At 38.0% G+C, this 21,898-nt stretch overlaps 1 protein-coding gene across 1 annotated transcript in view; it reads right to left on the bottom strand.

Annotated features, from left to right (window-relative positions):
• The window catches only part of LOC134863331 (multiple epidermal growth factor-like domains protein 11), a 115,175-nt gene extending 93,521 nt beyond the window's left edge, over positions 1–21,654 (bottom strand). Inside the window, exon 1 of the mRNA XM_063881796.1 lies at positions 21,580–21,654. The gene's annotated coding sequence lies outside the window, so the exon portion shown is untranslated. The remainder of the gene's footprint in view (positions 1–21,579) is intronic.
• Between the last annotated feature and the right edge of the window lie 244 nt (positions 21,655–21,898).

Raw genomic sequence — 21,898 nt, 5'->3', positions numbered from 1 at the left:
AGTCCTTGTTATAAATAGATGTTATTTTGTAGGATGGGCTTGTTTTGTACATGGGGATCAAAATGCTATGCAATGGTTCAACCAGACTGACAATGGAAAGGACAACAAGAGACAAAGCCATATCTGACCAACAGTTCAACCGGGGAGAAGAATTCATTGGTAATAGACACTTGAAGTTTAGTATTAAAATCTGTACGGATTTAAATAGGAACCGGTCCCTGTTTCAGTGTCAAACGCACAATACTGCTGGAACATACAAGCAACAATTCTGCCTTCAGGCAACACAGCTTAAATATGAAATAACATTTTTAATCATTTCCTGTATTGGGGCTTATACAATTCCAAAAGTTAAATAATACATTTCAGGTCTGAATTATACGTTTTTTCACCTTAAAATAGTCTCTAAAAATCAGAAAACAAAACAAATGTTATCTAAAGTTACGATAGGTAAGGCAAGATTTAAAAAAACAACTTCAAGAGTACAAAGTGCCTCAGTGTGTATGTGTATCATGTAATGGATAAGGTCGATTTGCACACTCACAACTGTAGTTTTCCCATAATGCTGCACTGCAACAACGTCTGACTCATCACCTTCTACTTAAATGCACCCGAGGACACCGAAAAATGCAGTTAATTCACTTCTTCTGATTCATCCAATTCAGCACATCCAGGTAGATGCTTCCATCAGATATTCCTTAGGATTAAACCCAGAGATAATTCAGAACTATCAAAGATTCAGCCAGCAGCACTTTTACCTGAGCTCTGCCATATTTTATCAGTGCAGAAAATGAAGACTACAGAGCTATAAACTCTATAAAGTGTGAAAATACGTTTCCGTTTGTGTGCATGTGGTGGCTCTGTGTTCATTGAGTGCTGCTTCTTATAAGCAGCGACTCACAGCGACAGGAAATCAATAAAAACACTGTTATTGTTAGTCAAACAATATTTCCCCACCCTGATGAATGTCTGCAAGTCAGGGTTTGCAGTGCGGAGCTGTCAGACAGTGAGCTTACGCAGAGCTGCCAAGACGTGGCAGCTCTGCGTAATATGAGTTCATAGGAGAAGGGGATATGATATATGATACAGTACTGTGGAAATAACCGCCTGCGCTAAAATAACCCAATTTTATGATCAGATTAGTCGTTTCGGATTGTACTAAATGCACATTTCTAAGAGGGAAGTCATCATATTTTATTATTTGCAGGAAAGCAGGGTCTCTCCCCGAGGCGAGATCGTAACTTAGATAATCTTTCACTAAAACGGCATCATGGATCTTTTGGTTAATAACATCTTATGGCCTCACCAGTAAACCAATCTCAAATTCGTTGCTAACTCAATATAATATTTGTTTATTATGACTTTCTTTCTGAAAGCAATGGATCAGACCTTGCTCTGTATCATATGTTAACATCGGATTTATACTAAGATTTGAGTACTCGTATTTTATTAATAAGTATATGTAGAATGTCTTTAAGGCCTAAAAACAGAAGTCGTTAAAGTATTTGGATCCCTTAAGTAAAATTAATAATACACAGTGAACATACTCTAATAAAAAATCAATTTTCAAAATATTCTGTTGGGTAGTTTAATGTCATATTCTATCAGATGATCATGTTTGTTGCTGTGAGAACCAGGTTTCCATAAAATCTTTTCATGAGTTGCTCAGACAAACCGCCCTGTTTTCAGCTTTGCGACAATGCATTTTCCAGCTGATCAAAGAGGGGATTTAAACGGTACGGGTACGTTTTTTTCCTACAAGATTACACAAAAGATTATTTGTTGTATTACTTTTATTGTCATTTATTGTACAGTTAAAAGTTATCAGACTGTCAATTTCCAGACTGCCATTTGTTTTTAAGATGAAACTTATTGATCTTAGATTTTCTACAAGGCTATCCACAGTAGATGTAATGCAAACTATAAAAGGAGAAAACGTAGCTTTCATTGGGGGCAAACTATTTGGGCTGCAATCAAACTACTTCTGTGGAATGATTAACTTCAACTCGTTGCCTAAAGAGCTCCACATTTTTGGTTTTAAAACCTTTCAGGGTCAGTGAGGCGTATTATTTGCAAACGTCCTGGTTTTCTATCATTTCTTTCATTGTGTGGTTATTCACAGTGCCATCTGAAGAAGTGAAATAATGCCATTTTAGAAATTGTTTTGTACCATTTTCTTTGCCTTCTGACTTGCCGGATGTCAGACAGAATTGTTACACTCTGGTTCCTTTGTTAATCAGTCATCCCTTTGGGGTGGGTGGATTGAACGGTCTGGATCCAGGCAGCCACAACTCTGCCCATATACTTCACTGACGGTTGGTTGAACTTTGCAAAAGACTGCTTTTACACTGATCTTCACTGTTATCGGTGGGATTTCATTACGACACAACGTTTTCCAACTCGTGTTCAAGAAAGTGAATTCAATCAAAACCATCTTACTGACAAATATCAAAGCACTATAGTTGAATTTTTTTTTATTTGACCCGTTTATTGATTTGTTAATTTTTTTTTAATATCAGAAACAAAAGGGGACGTTGTTTAGTTATTGCCTCCGCAAAAGAAGTTGTGTTTTTGGCTCAGTTCTTCTGAAGGTTGTTGCAATGAGCCAAAAGCATTTATGTGGTTTTGGAGTAATCAGAAAAATGATTTTATGGCCTTTGGGCCCTTTAAAATATATCTCCTTTGAGGTGTCCATGTTATCTTATCATTACGACTTAAAGCTCACGGACACATCAGTGGAAGAGCGACTTTCCATCTTGGGAAATAGGATAATCAGAGGAGAATGTGAATGCACCATTGGCCACGTCAAAAGTGCGCAATTATAGTTTTTATATTGATAAGTTACAAAAGACCTAAATGTAAAAGCAAGTTCAAAAACATTTTTGGTGAGATAGGCTTTCACGAAGCATGAAATAAAATAACAGGTATTTGATGGAAATACTGAAGACTATTCTGTCACTGCAGCTCGAGAGTAGAAAATGCGAAAAAGGAAATATAGCTCAATGGTTTACGTTTAATTTAGGCAACTCAATGCAGTGAAGGTCCCTTTTGTTTGGAACAGTTTTATAAAACTGTTGGCTGATTCCTGTAATGAAGGCTTAGTAAAGGCTAAAACCAACAAAAGAGGTTAATTTAGGATTGTGACATTAGGTTTTCCCACTGAGTGAGCCACCACATAGTCCAAACAAGTTCATCCGGAACCGTAATATGTCCGCAATCTGACTTTTGAGCTACCAAAGACTAGGACATTATCAACAATGATCTATAATATGTGAAAGCTTCATTGACGAGTAAGCTCCCCTGTGGCTGATACTCCACCCTGACGTAGAGTTACAGTTTGCTGACAGTAGAAAGAAACCAGTCGATCTCCTCAGTGCTCTCCAAGGGCTCTTTGGTAATCCAACTCAAAAGTGTTGGCAAAGCATTCAACATTTTACTGTGCCCTGGACACTTAACTTAACAGGTTAACTCCTGTCAAACGCATTCAAAGGCCATCACATGTATTTGTTAAATGATCCTTAATTGTTCATAGGATAAGACTTAAATGGGCCAACTTGACTCAGCAGTAAGCAACATCTGTGTCTGAACAACAACAGACGGAACATTGTTAAACTTTTTAAGAATGGTGCCTCATAGAAATATAAAACTTGCCCAGAATCTCTATAAATACATTTCATAAATCATGAGTACTGTGGAAGTCATGCACTGACCCACAGTCTGAACTGATACTATTACGGAGCATTTCTCATAAACATATGATGACTTCGAGCAAAAACGAATTACTATGAATAATACACAAATATAAATAGTTAACAAGTTGAACTAATCACCACGGTCTTAACATCAGCTGTAATTGTCTGATTCTAAGGTTTAAAAGTAAAACAAATCCAATTTTTTTCTGCACTGAAGCAGCTGTTATTACAATGGTGTAGTTAGTGAACCATGACCTCAGTGACCCATATAAAGCAGCCTCTCTCTATGTGCGGCGTCTTTAAGAGCTACTCACTCAATTGGCTATGCACCAATCTGTGAAATCACCCTAATCCGTCCATTCACCCTTCATCTCGCCCTGATCAATGGTCACCTATGGGCTCAGGGGAGCTGTGGATGGAGGGGGGGTATTGACAGTCATGGAGCCCGATCAATAAATGGATCTTTGTAGTCCCTTCTATCTTTAAGACATGCCCCTTTTGTCAAATAAGGGTTTTCAGTGCAAACGGTTTTCAAATTTTAGCTCTTATTAAACTTGCAAAACAGGCTTGAAAAACCCTAAAATCTCTATAGGTCAGAGAGCAACAAAGGGAGAACTTTTTCAGAATAATAATGCATGGCCGTGCTGCATCTATAATGTGACTAAGTGACTTTAAGGATTAGTGTGGTCATCTTTTATATTTCTTAATGGTCAATAAATCCCCTCTGCATTAAATATGATGACGCATCATAAGTCGCATGAGTGACCTCTTAACCAACGAGTTAAGTGGAGCAAAAGACTTCACATTTTCGGTTCATTTGCCCTTCAGAGTCCACAAATACCGTTTGAAGACAAGCCTTGAAATAGTCATTGGATCTGTAATGCAGTTTGTTAACTAAATTAAAAGTGGTTAAAAACACAAAAACAGAAACATGCGTGCTGCCGTGCAATGCAGCTTGAGTTTTTAGAGCTGGACTGGAAGTATTGGAAACATGGCCACAGGAAGAAGTCTATCTAGAAATACAACATTAGTGACGAAGCATATTAAAAAATCTTAAACAGCCAAGTAGGACATAGATGTAGCCAAAGTATCAACCCATTGGAATGGATGCTATGATAGAAGTACAGTCCAGTCAAGGTTGAATCTTTTCGATATTATGCACTTGGGACACAGAAACATTAAAAAACATATTTCCTTTTCAACCTGGAGGACCTGGAACTCGGCCCCAAAGGGAGAAGATTCCTCTAAAAGTCTGTTAGTATTTATGTGTTTTTTAACAGAGATGTGTTGACTATATGAAAAAAAAGGAATACGCCTTTTGCTCTGCTCTGAACATGTTTCATCACACTGTCCAGTCAAAGGAATTGTAAAAGAGTAGAAATGTCAAGTAGGATACTGAGTAATATCCAATTTGGTGGATATCCACGTGCTTTTCATTTTGAGAGGACAGTAATATCACTGGCTAGTTTGACACTGAAACAGCCACATGATGAAATGACACTCTGCTTGTCATTATGATCATCACATTGCATCATTGAACAGTACGACCACAATAACTAAGGCAGCCATCGGTGGAAACACATTTTTCGGACAATTCTAATTTGTAAAAAACATATCCCATTTTATCAGCATCAGGTGTTTTGAAAAAAATTAGGTTTGCAACTTTTATAGAGATCAGGAAACAGCTGTCTCTTAAATTCAAGCCAGAAGTTTAGGTGGGGGAATCTATATTTCAAGAAGCAAACACTTTCTTGAGGCATATTGCTGCCCCACATAACCCCCCATAATGTCTTTGGCTCCTGGGGCCATTTTACTTGAACTTAATGTATAATTAGCCCCAGGAAAACCCAAGCTTTTCCTGTTTTGCAGCTCCCTCTTGGTACCAAGGACAATTGAAGTAATGGCTTTTTAGGAGGAACACAGTGTGCAAGAGAGAGCTGAGAAAGCATTTCTGCCTTGCAGGACTGAGAGGCCTGGTGAGGGGCAGCGGGCGACTGAAAAGCATCCATCATCCATGTGAACATGTTAGAGAGCAAAACAGCTCAATCTAGTCTCAAAATGTAGACTCCTGCTGCTAAATTAAAGAGATAACTTGTCCCATGACATTCAAGAAATTCTGACAGAGCAGCTATTTTAATGTACACGGCAGGGGAATGATGTTCTACGAAGAAGAAAGCAAAAGACACTCTGCCAAGCAGCAGCGGCAGTGTCATTTTTCAAGCTCTACTCTTCATAAACGGTTGTCAACATCTAATGGATCTCCAAAAACAAGATTTCACCATATGAGTCACCAATCATGTCAAGCTCAACCTGAGAAATAGGAGCACTTCAGGATAAATACATTCCCTCTTTCTCCTACTGTCAGGGTTTTGAGTTACTCTGCTCTTCCTCTAATTGTTAAGAAGGCTGGATGGAGTGTTTAATGACGTTTCAAATTATACAACAAAAAAAAACATCTATGTGGTCAGCCTACGAGCCACTGATTTGTTCTCACAATTCGACAATTCTCAGAAGGTCACTTAAACTTAATCTCACAAAATGACTTCACCTCGTCGCACTCTTCAATCAATCATTACACTAAATGTACCCGCCTATTTAGTCATTGTCCCTTAAAACTGTGTTATGATTCACGTGAGAAAAGGTGAAAGTGCCACATAATTCAATCCAATCATTTCCAAATATATGATTTCCAAGAGTCTGACTCATAAGAACTCAAAAGAAATTAAAATGGTTGGATTTTGTGTAATTGGACCCAATTCTGACCTTGAATAAAACTGGTTATGTTGATTAATAGTCATACGATTTCTTCATTAATCAAACTAAAGGTAGAACTAAACAAAAACTAAAAAACTAGTAATTAAACTACATATTGCTCAATAAGCTATGAAGTAAAGCCAGCCACGCCTTGTCTTTTGTTTGACTTATACCAAATCAGGAGTTGGGCTGCACTGTAACCAGTAAATTGCTGCCCGTATAAGTGTAAACTTTTGGTATGCTTTCAGAGGAAAGCCTGTTAAAAGCTGTGATTTTCTCAGGTTAAAGTGATTAGCATAAGCATCAAAAGATGAAAGATCTTACAGAAACCCATCCAAAGTTTTCAAAACTAGCACACACTGCAGAAATGAAAGATGGAATGGGGATTCTTTTTTTCACATTAGTCTTATCTATTGCTTCTCTGTATAGGAAGCATAAAATCGTATTTATTTAACCTAAAAACTGAATTCCTGTCAACAGATAGCTCCACTAATTCCAGTTTCTACCACGAATCTATCCACTATGATTAGAAAAATAATCCCCTCAGTAATTGACCTGCTTTCCCAGATGACATATTGAGCGTGTTCAGTATGATGTATTACTAAAAATCTCCAATCGCTGCGAGTATCTTGCAGTGTTAATATACAAAGTTGTACACATCCTGCAAATGAAAGAAGGATCAATGTACAATACTGCATAATGAGTACAAGCTGTATAATGACTTCTGGTTACTTTCTCTTTGAACGTATGCCTGAATGAGGTTGCGGTCTGCAGAGCATAAATACTTGATGTGGCCTCAGTCTCACACATACACACTGAGGGGTTCTAAAACATGGGCGGCCCAGTTTTTGCTTCTCTATTATCAAGCCTCTATCAGGATCAAATATATTGAAGTGGAGGCAACGAGGTGTGGGCGGTCAAACAAAGCCCCTAGGAAATGACCTGGGCGTTAAAGCAGATTTTCGTGTCCAACTGTGTTATTATGACTTCCGTGCCAGTCATTGACCACATTGGGCAAAAAAAGCCTTTTTCCCATTGATTTGACAATTGGGAAGAGACGTCTGTAAATCGTATAATTTATTACGAACCCTGGAATAGCCTTTGTTTAAAACAATGGATCATACAATTTGTAAATGTGCTAAAAGGCAAATTCTGAGATATTTTCCAGACCATGGAGGCCCTAAGACTCTGTCCTTGAAATGAACGGGTTCCTGCCTCCAGTTCCTTTACATCATCATACAACGTCTAGGGGTCGAACACACAAAGACAAATCTGGACAGTGACTGACAACAGCTACTGACAGGTATTCAACGAGGTTTATGTACAGTGTTTTTTGCCACCACCAAATGATGTCAAGACATGCAAAACCTAATCAAAGTGATGAGATCTCAAGACGCAAGCCAAACCACTCACAACACAGTTTCTGCTGTCGTTGTTAGGCTACCGCATTTAAATCCAAACACACACGCCAGACTTGAAAGGGCATTTAGTGGAGCTGCATAGACGAAGGGGAAGGCGATGAGCTTTTATCAAGGTCTGCAAGAACAAACAACTGATGCAAACTCTCGACACCCCAGCAGGAACTCTTTCTCTCCCGAGAACGCTGCGATGTCAGCTGCGTAATTCATGAGTGAAGCCTGTCAGGCACACGAGCCACTGTGAGGTATTTCTGAAGGCCGGGGCCCAACACACACAACTCATTCTGTGTAATTTGTCAGGCAGGCTGGGCCCCTCTCCGCCCACCTTTACATTGATTAGAAGCCTAAGTATGATGCTGATTAAGCACAAAGCTTTGATGGTTCAATCAGGAATACCAGACCTTATAGATTTTGTTTGGACTTACATAATATGTTTCGGGAACTGTTTGACTTTGACTTACAGTATGTCTTTTGATACTTTCTAACCTACAGTGCAGGTCACAAATATTACCAGCTGCACATACAAATGAAGCACGTAAAAGAAATGAAAATGACAGTATGATAAGAGTTGCTCCAGTAATGTTGAAATGTTTCATCTAGGCTGTACCATTAAACACATCAGGACCTTGATTAATGCCTCGATGAATCTCGTGCATGATGACAGTTCTGGCGTATTTGCATTATCAGGAAGATATGTTGCATAAAACTAAACGCTACCAAGTTCTGCCAGGCTGAGTCAACATATAGTAAGTGTAATGTACCGTATGTAAAAAAGGTAGAGACGGAAGAGTTTAGCACCGTCACTATTTCTAATCTTGTTTTTTATGCAACACTATGCTTATCATATATATAAAAACATTATTGTGATATATCTTACTAAGATACCATTCTCTAGAAGAAAGTTGACATTATTAATCTTGTAAATACATCTGACTATTCTTAAAATGTAAAACCTAATATATACACACAAGAAAATGATTGCTCAAATTGGTTCAAATCAGACTTACAAACTTACTTTATTATTCTAATGCAACTGATCTAGAAGCAAACCAGAAAACAATTATCAGCAACACTCATGGTTGGTTTGCCTGCCTGAATAGTAAGTGGTGTTTATTAGAATCGTCCGAGGAAAAATGATTCTGGAAACTGAGAATCTCATTTGGATGAAAATCATGCAGCCCTCAAAATTTGACTTCAAAAGAAAAATTACAAATGTTCAAATACAGTAGATTTCATCTAGTTGCACCATGACAGAGCTCCCAAAATATCAGAATTGGCCGGTACAAGTGGATGTTTCCCTCCAATTTAACACTACATGGACATAACATAACAACAAAATTGATTACAAGCTCGAAGATAAATCTATAAGTCATTGGAGTTGCACTATCAATACTGTTTCCGCTTTTAAAGCCTAAACTAAAAATCCGACCACGAAAACAAAAAAGCTCAAATCTGAAGGCCTGGTTTAAAAGGAGCTAAAACAGATTCAGGTTTTAAGGGGCCAAACTATTTGGAGTGTAAAGGCCTCGGACCGCTGGGTTGAGCAGAAGTGAAGACAAAAAGGTCTGTGTGCTAGAACATCACATATTTATTTATTTCCTTGGGAAAATAACAGAGTTACAGCTATGTTGTGTTTTCTTTCTTCCTTTCCCATTGCAGTTAGGACAGTGAAGTTTACACATTTAAAATATTGACGCAGATTATTTTGTTCTCTGTGATTGTGTCCTTGTTTTATGGATTTTCACTCTCCTTAAGATTCAGGTTTGTGTTGTTTGTTTAACCTCTTCTCAATAGGTATACTTTTCTATTTGTGGCGTGAAAGTAATGGCAACATACACAACTTTTTCCACCTTGGATTAACTTTATCTATCATTTGCTTACCCAAGTGTTAGATGTAAATTGGCAGTTTTATGCATCACACACTCAATACAGTGTACATGAGAAGCACAGTGGTTCCAGTCCGCACAGATTTGAAATAATCACAGAAAAATTCATTTAACAAATATGCTCAAGAGTTTCTGGGATTTTTCCTCCCAATGAAATTAGGGTCCATTTTTCACCAGTGAAAATCAAATGCAGCAGACAGCTGTTGGAGTCATTCATTGAATTGGGAAACAAATATATATATTATTATATACTGTATTACTTATTACTTAGCTTAACAACACACACAAAGTAAACGTGTATCTGATATGCCGTCTACTGAACCCTATTTACAACGGTTTACCCAATTGTCCCAAAGTGTATTGAAAGAAATCAGTTGTGATCACAAATCATGTTAAGATTAAAATAAACAACTTTATCAACTGATCGCTGGTCAAGTGACTGGTAAAAGAGAAAAGGAAAAGGGACATCACAAGGAAGGATACAAGAAGGTTTCAAAAGTCACATAATATCCCTCAGAGTGCAGTAAGGTCTACCATAAAAATAAAAAGAATATGTCAAAGCTTTAAATCAGCCTCTAGCAGACGGTCCTGAGAAACTAAGAGTTCATGTGAGAGGGGGAACTGGTGAGTTAAGGAGGCCCCCAGAGACCGAGGTATGACAGCTATGAAGAAACAACAGGACTCCATGGCTGAGAGGCCTGTTGCTGCCCAGGTGATCCACCAGTCACAGCTGGTGGATAAGTAGAAAAGAGAAAGCCACTGCTCAAAAACTCTAAATTACATTTAGGCAAGATGTATGTTGGAAAACTTGAAACAAAGTGGAAGAAGGTTCTATATTTGAACTTTTTGGCCTTCTATTCCTGAACTTAAACCCACTTTCCTGCTTTTAAATAAGCTGCACAATTTCAAGAAACCTCCACAGAAAATCTCTCGGATGTAGTCCGTAAGAAACCTTCCAACCTTTCTTGAGAGAAATGACTCCTGAAAACAGGATGTAGTCTGTTTGAAATCCTCTGAAACAACAACAATTATCAAGATTAAGATGGACGAAAAGGTTTTCCTACAAAAGATAAAGCTACGTCCGATCAGATTAATGTAGCAACAAAAAGTATCTACAACATGGCCACAAGTGTGGATAGGATAGGCTCAGCTGTATGTCGTCACTGAGCCTTCAATTGCTTTATTTCTTTGATCAATGTGGAAAAACATGAACTACTCCAAGCAATCTTAGTTGCCGCTATTGCATAGGCCGAAAACGATGTTAGTGGGACGGATAAATCACTGACGACTGATTGGTAAGGGTAAAAAAATAAATATCGTCCTCCCAACAAGAAACCCATTCAGTAAAAACAAACTGTCAACTGATTGGAAAATTGGTTTTAAATCGGTGTCCTGATCTAAGAAAGAAAGGTTTTTCTTTAATTGCACTATACTCTAATGACATTTGATTTTGTACTAAAATAGGTCAAAATGTTGCTCTGTCTGCTGAATAATCTGTAGAGAATGAAAATAGATGTTAAAACCTGCCACTGGAACTGCAACAATATTTTTTTACACCAATTATTTTAAAAGCAGTGTTTTCTGAGGGAAAGCCGGAATTTACAGCCATGATTTCTTTGGAAAGCTGACTTTGTAGAGTTGAAATTGTAAGCCAAGAGTTGCTGCGTTTTAAACAACCAGCAGATAAATTAACATACATTTAAAAACCTGTTTATGTGCGCCTGGTAAATGTAGGGCTAATATTGACTCACTTTTAGCTGTATTCTAATAGCACTAAAACAACACTAAATGTATTACCCTATGGCTCATTACTTTGTTCACCTGCTAAACGCTAACTTTGTCCGTCTCCCATTAAGTGCTGAGCGGGAAAGTGGGTTTGTGAACTTTAACAGTAGGGGGCTTTAAAACCAAAACAACAAGCTGAAAGAGGCTAAAACACTTTCCGGACCTGGGTAACTGCAGAGCAATGGGAATTTATTTCCATTTGGGCTTGTCATTATGAGCAACACACTGAAATTATAAAGAAGTAACTTCACTACTAAAAAGTTACAACTCCTGGCAGTTCCGCCGGCAAAGACACTTAGAGCTGTGCTATAAAGTTCAGTCCTTCCTCTGAAGGCGGTCCGCTCCCCTGTGCCTATTGATGGACAGTAAGAGTAGTTAATCCAGGAGGCTGTGGGTTAGTCGTGATATTCCCCTGGGTGAGCTGGCACACATAAGAAGACATATCAGCACTATTTGTAAAAAGTCACACACAGCCCTGCAGAGGACGTTCCACCTGTCATTGAGATAAACTGGCTTATAATTGATCGTCATTGAAATAAAGAGGGGGCACACGGGTTACAAAAAAAAAATGAAAACTTGAATTATTTAATATGGGTGTGTATGTACCTGAAAGACAAGAGTTAGGTTTGGCTAAACTAGTTAGTGGTATTTCTTTCATAGGAAATGTAGTTCCAGCACAATAATGGCCATATCTCAAAATGTACTCTGAGGGTGCCTGCAGGCTTATTTAAATTCTAGCTCAATTTCATACTGACTGAATGCATCATGGCCTTCACGACCATGTGGTTTTCCAACAGTCTGAAACAGTGTGACTCTGTAGGGCTGGTCTTAAATTTTAATAAAGAGTAAGAAATCTATTCCAAACAAAAGCATTCATTTCAAAGTTTGTGTGGTTGAATTGTGAAACAGTGTGGTATATCTTCAATATATCCTTATATTCAATAAATAACCCTTTAATGCTAACAGGGCTTTATCGCTAGTCTCCTTATTAAATGCACGCATGTCCAAATCTATCAGCGTTTTAAACCTCTGAGGAATGTCACTCATAATTAGTATGTTTGTACAGCCCTGCTGCTAACATTAAAGCAAAGGAAATCACATTTATCTCCAAAGTTCCTTTAGATATTCGCTTTAGAATTCACATCAGAGCACATGAAGGTGTTTCCGATGCGCAGCAGCACACGGCAATCAGCACTTTACTTCATTAGCAGACTGAAGGTCATCTGTAGTATCTTAGCTTGTATGAAGTGCTTCAGCAGATTCTCAGCTGAAATAAGGTGCAGCAACAGCAGCTTCAGGTTTCTGAAAGAAACTTGTGATGGAATTCATTCATGAAAACTACACCAAGGCTTCAATTAATAGAGAAGGATTTGCTTGTTTGGCTGCTAATTAGCTGGATTAGCAAGCATGTGAGCGGGACACTGCCCCGGGCGTAGGTTATCCAAGCAGCAATTACTTGGGGTCCTTTTTTTAAAAACAATATGGTCCTTTTTCATGCTTTTTTAATAAGTAGATCAAAGTAGAAAGATGACAGGAAATGAAAGTAGTAAGGCCCCTTGTCCAACAGGATGCCCCTGCTTTGTTGTAATTTGACTCAAAAGGGATTCACTGTTAATGTTTTGCCCCAGGACCATTCAGCAGGTTCATCCCGTTCTAGCATACATTTACCCAAAATATGCAAAGCTGTAGACATCAAGAAAATTGGTAGCTCAGCAACAGATGTTAAAATTGTAGGAAACAGATGTTTGGGCCGCCTAAGTTTTTCTTTTAGTTTATATTGCTTGATAAAAAGCTTTTCAAGAACACAACCAGTGCATGTTGTTATGTTTGTTTAGCTGCTGTCACAGCTCGGTCAGTAACTAACCCCATAGAGACTCTCCACAGACAGATTGTCAGGAAAGAAGGGGGATCCCTTTACAATGAGCAAGTCTTGCTGTGCTGTGCTGGACTTACTATAATCCACTATAATGCTTCCAGCTCCCGGGGTTCTTCTATGAGGAAACCAGCAAAGCTTGTTAGCGTTAAGTCGACAACTTCATGTGAGGCCCGATCGGAAGAGAAAAAGTAACTAAGATGGAGAGCACTTCTCTAATCTGACTTGTGTTTTCTTCCAGAGGACGCTGGAGAGAGCTCTACATATTCTGGACGCAGTCAAAATAAGTCCAAGAGCAGAATTAAATTCTTCCCTCGCTTAGTACTAGTGGCTGTGCAGTGTCACAGTCTGATCTCTGCTATAATTTGGTTCCACTCGTCTCCCAGAGCAGACAAGGTCATTACTTATTACGAGGAACATAATGATATGGATTGTCCGTCCCCAGGCTCTCATGTTTAATGAAAGCACAAATGCCACAAAAAATCTCACACAAATTCCCAGCTGACATAATTTCAGGCTTTCTGGTTACTGTGATTACTGCAGAGACACTGACGAGCCCCACAGAGGCTGTCTGAAAAAACTTGAAAATTAAATAATAAAACAGTTACAGGTGCAGTTTAAGGTCTACTTTTTGGGGGGTTTATTGTCATTTTGATACAACATATATTCACATAAATATATGCAGGTAATGTAGGCATTTTTAATTAAATATCAAAAAGAGAAGGTTATTACTGTGCCGCCTTACTGTATATAAAACCTAGGTGCGCCTGTAAAGGACTTACAAGCCTTGTCATGCTGCATCTCATATCAGGACAAAGAGCAAAACTTCTAACAACTAACAAGTCAAACACAGGAAACACAGTTTCAACCATCTAGAAAACCTCTTCTAAGGTTTTCAAACAGAAACTCTTTTTATTTTTCAAAGGTCCCCTGGTTTGTATCAATCTTTTATCCAGCTGTATTGTGAAACACATTTTACTGTGTTGTTTTATTACTTTTATTAAGTTTTAGAAGTTCAAAAATGAAAATCAATTCTGCAGGCTGTCTCCAATAGGTAGTGCTTACCATAACCAACTTAGTATTTTGGTCCTTATTTGCGAGAAAAATGTGACAAATACAAGGTCCATCATTAAAATAAACTCCATGCCCGACTGACACCTTGAGCCTTAAAGCTGAACTTACAACACCATGCTCAAACTACAGCACATCAGCCTCTCTTTTAGTAGAAATGTCAATCAAATGACCATCTGACATGAACATGAGTGTATTATTTATTGAAACAATAAAACTTTAACATGGATAGGGGCTTATTTGAGTTTGTCCACACTCTATCGCACAGATTAATGTAGTGATATATACCAGTTCATCTATCAATAATATAATGATATCAGAAAGTCCACGAACATGTACTCTAAACAAAACCATACCTGACAACAAAACTCACCCTTCTGCAAGAAAAATGAACTCTTATCTCTAGTGGTATGCAGCAATTGCAAAAAGTTTTAGTTTCAATTATCTTTCCTTAAAAGGTCCTTCTCAGATCATTAAAAAGCTAAATCTATTCGCGGAGTCTGAGTCGATGTTCCTCTAAACTGGTTTCCTTGGAACTACTTTCTGCCAAAAAAGAACACAGTATAATATGTTTTGTCGTAATTTGGATGAAGCAATCATCTGCAACCGTTTGCCCTACTTACCACCTCAATTGTATTCAGAAAATTGTTGATAACATTAATATAACACTGGTGTTTTCTAGGACAGTCAACATGTTGGTCCAGTTTGAGAAGCAGAAGCAAGAATGACAATCAACCTAAGGAAAAAAAACCTTCCAAAACTGTTGTAACGTTAAAATAAATGGGATTCATGTGCCTTGAGTTTTCCGATTTACCTTACTGATCTATTTAGGCACAAAAACTACGTGTCTTTGTTTGGGAACAATGGCGGTCAAACAAAAGCTACATTTCACAAAGCATCAAGTGCACAACCAAAAGATGCTGCTGTTAGTTGCATACAAAAAATAAGTTGCTGTGGGTAAACTGTCATTTTCTAAAATTTTAAAATGTCCTTTCCATATCCTGCGTTGTGATGAATAGCTACTTTTCTTCTTTTTGCAGGTCGGTATATTCATCATTGTCTTCAGGAAATTCTACTTACTTTTTAAAATTGGCCTTCTTTCAGCTCAGTAATTAATCAATTCATTTGGAAATTGATTAGATGATTAATTGATGATAAAAATAATCAATAGAGGCATCCCTGGCCTACTTAACCAATGTTGTTGTTTTTCAGCAGAGGACGGTTGCAGCAAACACCACTGCATCTGTCCAAACAGGGGTGTGATTTAAATTACATATTGACATAATTTGCACTTGAAATGTCATTTTATTCAAATGCTACTTCAAAAAAAAAGGACAAGCATACGTTAGCTATATGTTAAAACTGATTTCTCCATGGTTCCCATATTAAACAAAAAGAAGTTGGGGCATTTTTTACCATATGTAGAATAAACGTTGCTCAATTTTGACTGTTTTCAATATTTTCTTACTTTAAGACTAAAGACTGCAACCAGTTTAAGTTTGAAGTACACTCTTAAAGTCAAGGAAATGTGTTTTTAGAAAGATCTTTTTTTGTAGTAGAACTTCGTGATGATGTCTGATTGAAATGAAAACTGATAGAGCTGCATCTAACAAGTGTTCATTCATGAGGAAATTATGTTCAAGATTTATCATTTGGTCTTGGTCAAGAAACAGTCAAAAGTGGCCTTCACAATTTCCCACAACTCTTGGCAGAAATCTTATTTTGTTCATTCAACAAGTTTTAAAAAACTGACATAAGCTTAATGTTTTAGAAGACTAAGAAACCCAACAAATATTCACATTTGAGAAGACGGAACCCGTGACTTTTTAAGGATGTTGCTTTGAGTAAATGACAATATATTACCCATCAAACAAACAGGACTGGCCCACCTGGACACAGGTTTGAATGTGTCCTGTGGATTCTAATCACATGTGATCCCCCTTTCTATCTCTTAAATGAGGGCTAATCTGCCCACCAAAAATAAAGCAATTAGTTATCTAATTTTAACTTCACCCTATCAGACCTCAGTGATCGAGGCCAGAGTTGGATGGCCCCTGAAAAACTCAGGCACAAACTTGCTGGAAGAAAACAACATGTGACCCTGACAGCAGGAACAGCCGCTCTCTGGGAGCAGCAACAACAAGCACAAAGAAGCCCCTGGATGTCTCCAGTATAATGTGTTACTCATCCATTTGCCCTGAGGAGTGCATTCACGATGTTTTGTAATGGTCAGCTCCATCACCCTCCCTCCTGTCCACTCCAGAGTGCCCACCAGGCAGAACCACTTAAAAGTCTTTCATGTTGCTTTTTCATTCTTTTCTTTTTTCTCCTCCGCTCTGCCTTTGTTGCGGGGATGAATAAGATGCTGAGAGCTGATGGGTTGCTGGCCTTAATGGTCTCCCCCTTTTTACCTCCACCTTATGAGCTATTTGAATTTCCTGACTGATGTTTTGCCATTGCCTCGTCCTGAGAATGAGAACAGTGCTCAAACTTCTTGACTAAGCCTCTCGATAATTAATAAACCCAGTCACACACATACACACCTTCTCAGCTGGTAACGGTCCGGAAGACCATAAATAACGCTTGATTTTCATCTCTAATCTGAAGTAATGAACACAATGTTAATGACAAGTACTTAGTAGAAAGGAACAAAATCCAAGAACCACGTTTTAAAGGTCTCCTATTAAGCTCTTTTATGGCATATATTATAGGTCTCAAATATATCAATAAAACATGTCTCTGATGTGTTTTGCTCAAAATACCAAACAGATCATTGATTTTAGCATGTCCGCTATCCCTCTGTTTCGCTCTCTTTTTCCAAAGTGCTGATTCTGTGACTGTCCCTTTCATGCAAATGAGCTGAAGCTGGCCACGCCCCTTTGGAGCGCAGCTCTCTGTCTGAAGAGAGACATTTCTAATGGAGAAACTCAGCTAAAGAAAAGAGAGAGGGTTGTATTTTCTGACACTTTTTGAGTCTACTTACACACCAGGGACACATATTTATGTATAAAAGAGAGCAAAAAGTGCATTTTGCATAATAGGGGACCTTTAAAACAAGAAACTCCTAAAAGGTCACGTACATTTCGACATTGCCCTCCTTACACCCTAAGGTTCCTAAGGTTCCCCAGCCACAGGCGTTGAAGCTAATATTGTTGTGGCCAAACAGTGCTACTACACTTCTGTGTCAGTTTGTGACATCCTTTGGGACCAAAATGACTTTTTCCTATTGACTTAGAATAGTACATCTATAAATCAGCTGATTTTTGTTAACGTAAAAACAACTTTACAAAACACACACTAAATAAGCCCATATTTGAATCAATGAGGCCTAAAAGTTGTAAAATGCCCGAAAAAGTGGAATCCAGAGTTATTTCCTTATTCATTTGACTGACCCAAGACCGGATGTGACGCTACCATGTCAGAGCAAATTGGAGGCAGGGCTTGAGGAAAATGTAAGAGCACATATTCAATGGGGCTAATGGATAGATTTCAGGACAGATTTCAGGAAAGATCCGGGAATTGTTGTTCTTGAGTCAGGCCATTTCAGCTTCTTGTGTCACCTAGTAAATGTCACTTTCAGTAATGAACGGGGCTCCGCCGCCTATGCTGTATCTAGTTCTCTTTATACATCCTTGAAGGCTACTTACAGAGGTTTTTTTACATTACAAAAAGCTTTTCAGTCAAAACTGTCCATGCAAAGGCAGTGCTGGACTCCGATACAACATGTCCTTGAGAAACAACAGGCATAGTTCTCCAATTGTTCAACACTGATTACAAATATTGATCTGACATGGAGGATTCCCAGTTGAAAAGGTTCAGCAGACTGGAAACACAGCGTCCTGACTCAAACACACAGATCGTTTGCAGACCCTAACACAGCTTAATTCATCTGCCAACAGCAGTTAGATGAGGTTATCTTGCATGCACAGAGCTTTATTATGTGGTCTTATTACACTTTACTTGCCATTAAATGGTTTTGCATGAATTATTAGCGCATGTTCTTCTGAGATAATACAAAACAACAATGTTCAATAGTATTGTTACGGAATACAAATGAACTTATTTTCCTAAAGGTAAAAACATGAGACCTGCTGTTTTATACATTACAGCTGTGAATCTTCAATAAGACATTTGCATGTAAAATAGAAACATATTTGTGTCCAGAATCTTTTATCTTTTGAAAATATTGCCTGATGTGCTTTCAAAAAATGAGCATGAATATGAATAGCATTTTGGAATGAAATAGAAATGGAAAGTCTATTTTAATGTGTTGCTAGACTGACAAATGGTACTTCTGCACGAACATCATTGAATTTCAGGAACAGAACTCTCCTGCACGCTCTGAAAAAACTACCTAGAGGAACATTGAAGTGCTTGCTCCAATATTCCAGCTGTATTCTGTCCCACTTCAGGTGTTAATGGCTTTGTGTTTGTTTGGTTTGTATGCATAGGAGGGCAGCTGGCCTTCAGGAACTATTTTTCTGCTGCTGACACACTTCAATACTCTGCTCTCAACAGCCAGGTTATTCTTTAAACTGTGATTAGACTTATGTTTACCATTAGACGGCTACATCAAAAGTGCAGGAGTGTGGAGGGAACCATTATGAAGTTGTGGCCTGCAGAGCATTTATAGTGTTGTTTTTTAATGAGCTTGAGAATAAATTATCAATGAATGACTCCTACTGCTGCAGCCGCAATTAGCTAGACTACTGAAGGCTGCCCTAACCATAATTAATTCATTTTATATATTTTTATTATTTAACAGCTCACAATCAGAGTATTAAGTACCTTAAACATTGCAAAATCAAATAAAAAAATAGGTGGGTCAAAGTATGTCTTGAGGTCGCTTAGAACAATTTCTTTTAATTGTATTTTCCATTTCTTCTTTGTCTAGTAGCTCACTAAACATTGTTTACTTATAAATATATTATTTTCAACTAAAACTGAATTATTTTGACCAACTACAAGGATATCATTTTAGCTGACACTTTTATCCAAAGCAACCTTCATAAACTTCAATGTGTAGAAAGGCCTATGTCAGCAATTTAGGGTAAAGTATATTTCCCAAGGACACTTGGCCAACTGGCTCTCTGATTGGTAGACGTCCATTACCCACCTAACCATAACAAACTCACAGTAAAAGAAAATGGAGATATTAATTATCACTCTTCTTCCAATCAAGCACTGCTTCAACTTGCTTTAAGTGCAAAGACATGAACATCATTGATCCCGAGACTCAGTGTATCCCATCCCCACCTCCACCTCCACCCCACAGCAGCTTGTTAAAAAGTAACACTGATTTAATCAAAGTAAGAGCTGAGGAGTCGTCAAAATGCTGCATTACTATTATTGCGAGTGGCAAACGTCTCCGTGACAAATTGCATATTCTCTGACTACAGCAGCAGAGAGCCGCTTTAGGAGAGAACACAACGCCGAAACTGAAAAGCACTTTTCTCTCTTTTTCATTATATTGGTTTACTTCAGTCTGTATTTGGCTTTATAAACTGCTTATTGAAACTGTTGAAAGAAAAAAACTGCTTATGTAGAGATTACCCAACCAAGGATTCTCAAATGATTCAAATCCATACCTATTGAAAAATCAGAACAGTACATTTTCAGTTAAGAAAAAACATAAGTAATAAAAAAGAAACTCTGCAACTACCAATATTGAGGGTCAATTAGCCCTTAAATGTCTAAGGAATTGTAATAGAGTTGCTAATGTTAATGTAGATCAAGATAAAAAGAGCTCAATAGGGATTGAATTACTACTCAACACGTTAGAGACCATTCATTAACTAGTCATATTTCAGACCCCAATAACCCTCGGAAAACTAGCTCCCTGAAGATGTGGAATGAAATAAATTTAAGGCACCAATTGAAGGGAAGGACTGAAATCTTAAACTTCAAGCCCAATAAATATATGACACCAGGTTTATACGCTGCACTAGAAAAGGTCTCACTGCTAAAGCACGCTATTAAATCAGGGTATTTTTCAGCTGCCTGGACCTTAGGGACCACATGAAATTGGCAGACTTTAGATATTTACGAATCAGAGATTTTGTTAGCGAGAGATTTCCAAAAGATGACACCAGAAAATAGGAAAATAAATCCACTCTATTTCTTGCAAAAAAAATCTACAGAATTACCAAAAACTGATATCTAAATTAACATGACATAGAACCTCTGGACAGTTCTTGTATGTTTGACAATCAGCAACACTTCTCAGCCGTGGTTAACATGTGCCTTGCTCAAGATCGCCATCTAGTGCTGCCAGTGTGATCCTCTCTGTGTAAAGTCTGCCTGCTGTGATGCCTCAGGGGAATCAATAGAAATACTACAACAGCCTGATCATCCTGACCCATCTAATTAACGTCAAAACCTCTGACAAATGTCTAGACCAGCAATACAGACATCTAGCTGTAAAAAAAACTGTGTCAATGCACAGCATCGGCTTTCAGTCCGAATCACAGAGTGGATAACTGCAGGTTTTTAGTTCAGGTAGCTCTATTCTTCCGTCCAAGCAGCTACTTGATTACAGATAATTGCATCTAGACTAAGTCCCGATTAGATCACTGGAATAAAACCAAGTAGAGGTCTGGGACAGGAGGACAATAAAGTGAAGAAATGGAGAGCAAATCAACTTTCAGAAAAACCCAAGAAAGACACAAAAGCTTAACTTTTCTAGTAACATACTGATGCCCCAAAGACAGAAAGTAACATTTTGATCACATAAATAATTGACAATAGGCTAACTAAACTTAAAAAGTATATGCTAAATAAATGTAAGATATATATCTTAGTAAATGCTGCAATAATGTTTACATTTCTCGAGTTGAACTCATTTTAAAAAAAATTAAAATGTAGCAAATATGCAACTGGATTTAGAAAATATAAGTTATTTAAGGTGAAAATATAACATTACACTACAAGGATGCATCCTTCTGGTGCAGAGTATTGCAATTACAAGTTCAGCAGGATTTTCGACAACAGAGCTACTCATATTACAACACAGCAATACGCATCAAAGAAATACAGAGATGTATTTAAGTGATGTGTGTGTGAAATAAGTCATTAAAAACATGAATAACAGCCTTAGAGATTACCTGCAGGAAGGATGCGTCCGAAATAAAGTTCATTCTGGCAGACTACATGGAAATGAATACGCAATTGAAAGCGTGTTCTAATAGATAACGTGGAAAAAATACATCTTAAAAATAATGTTCTATAAGAAGTGTATGTAGACACATGAGTGAAGTAGTCCTCAGCATCCGTATCGGTGTGCAGCGGTTGCCAACTTGAGCTCAGTGCCTCCTCTCTGCTGCTGCTCTGCTGCAGCCTCTCTCCACTGCCGGCCAGAGAGCAGCGGAGGCAGCGAGAGGAGAAACCCCTCCCCACCGCTGCTTCGCTTCTATAAAAAACAAT

Source organism: Eleginops maclovinus, chromosome 4 (genome assembly GCF_036324505.1).
Source record: "Eleginops maclovinus isolate JMC-PN-2008 ecotype Puerto Natales chromosome 4, JC_Emac_rtc_rv5, whole genome shotgun sequence".
NCBI lineage: Eukaryota > Metazoa > Chordata > Actinopteri > Perciformes > Eleginopidae > Eleginops > Eleginops maclovinus.
This window is presented reverse-complemented; position numbering and strand designations above follow the sequence as displayed.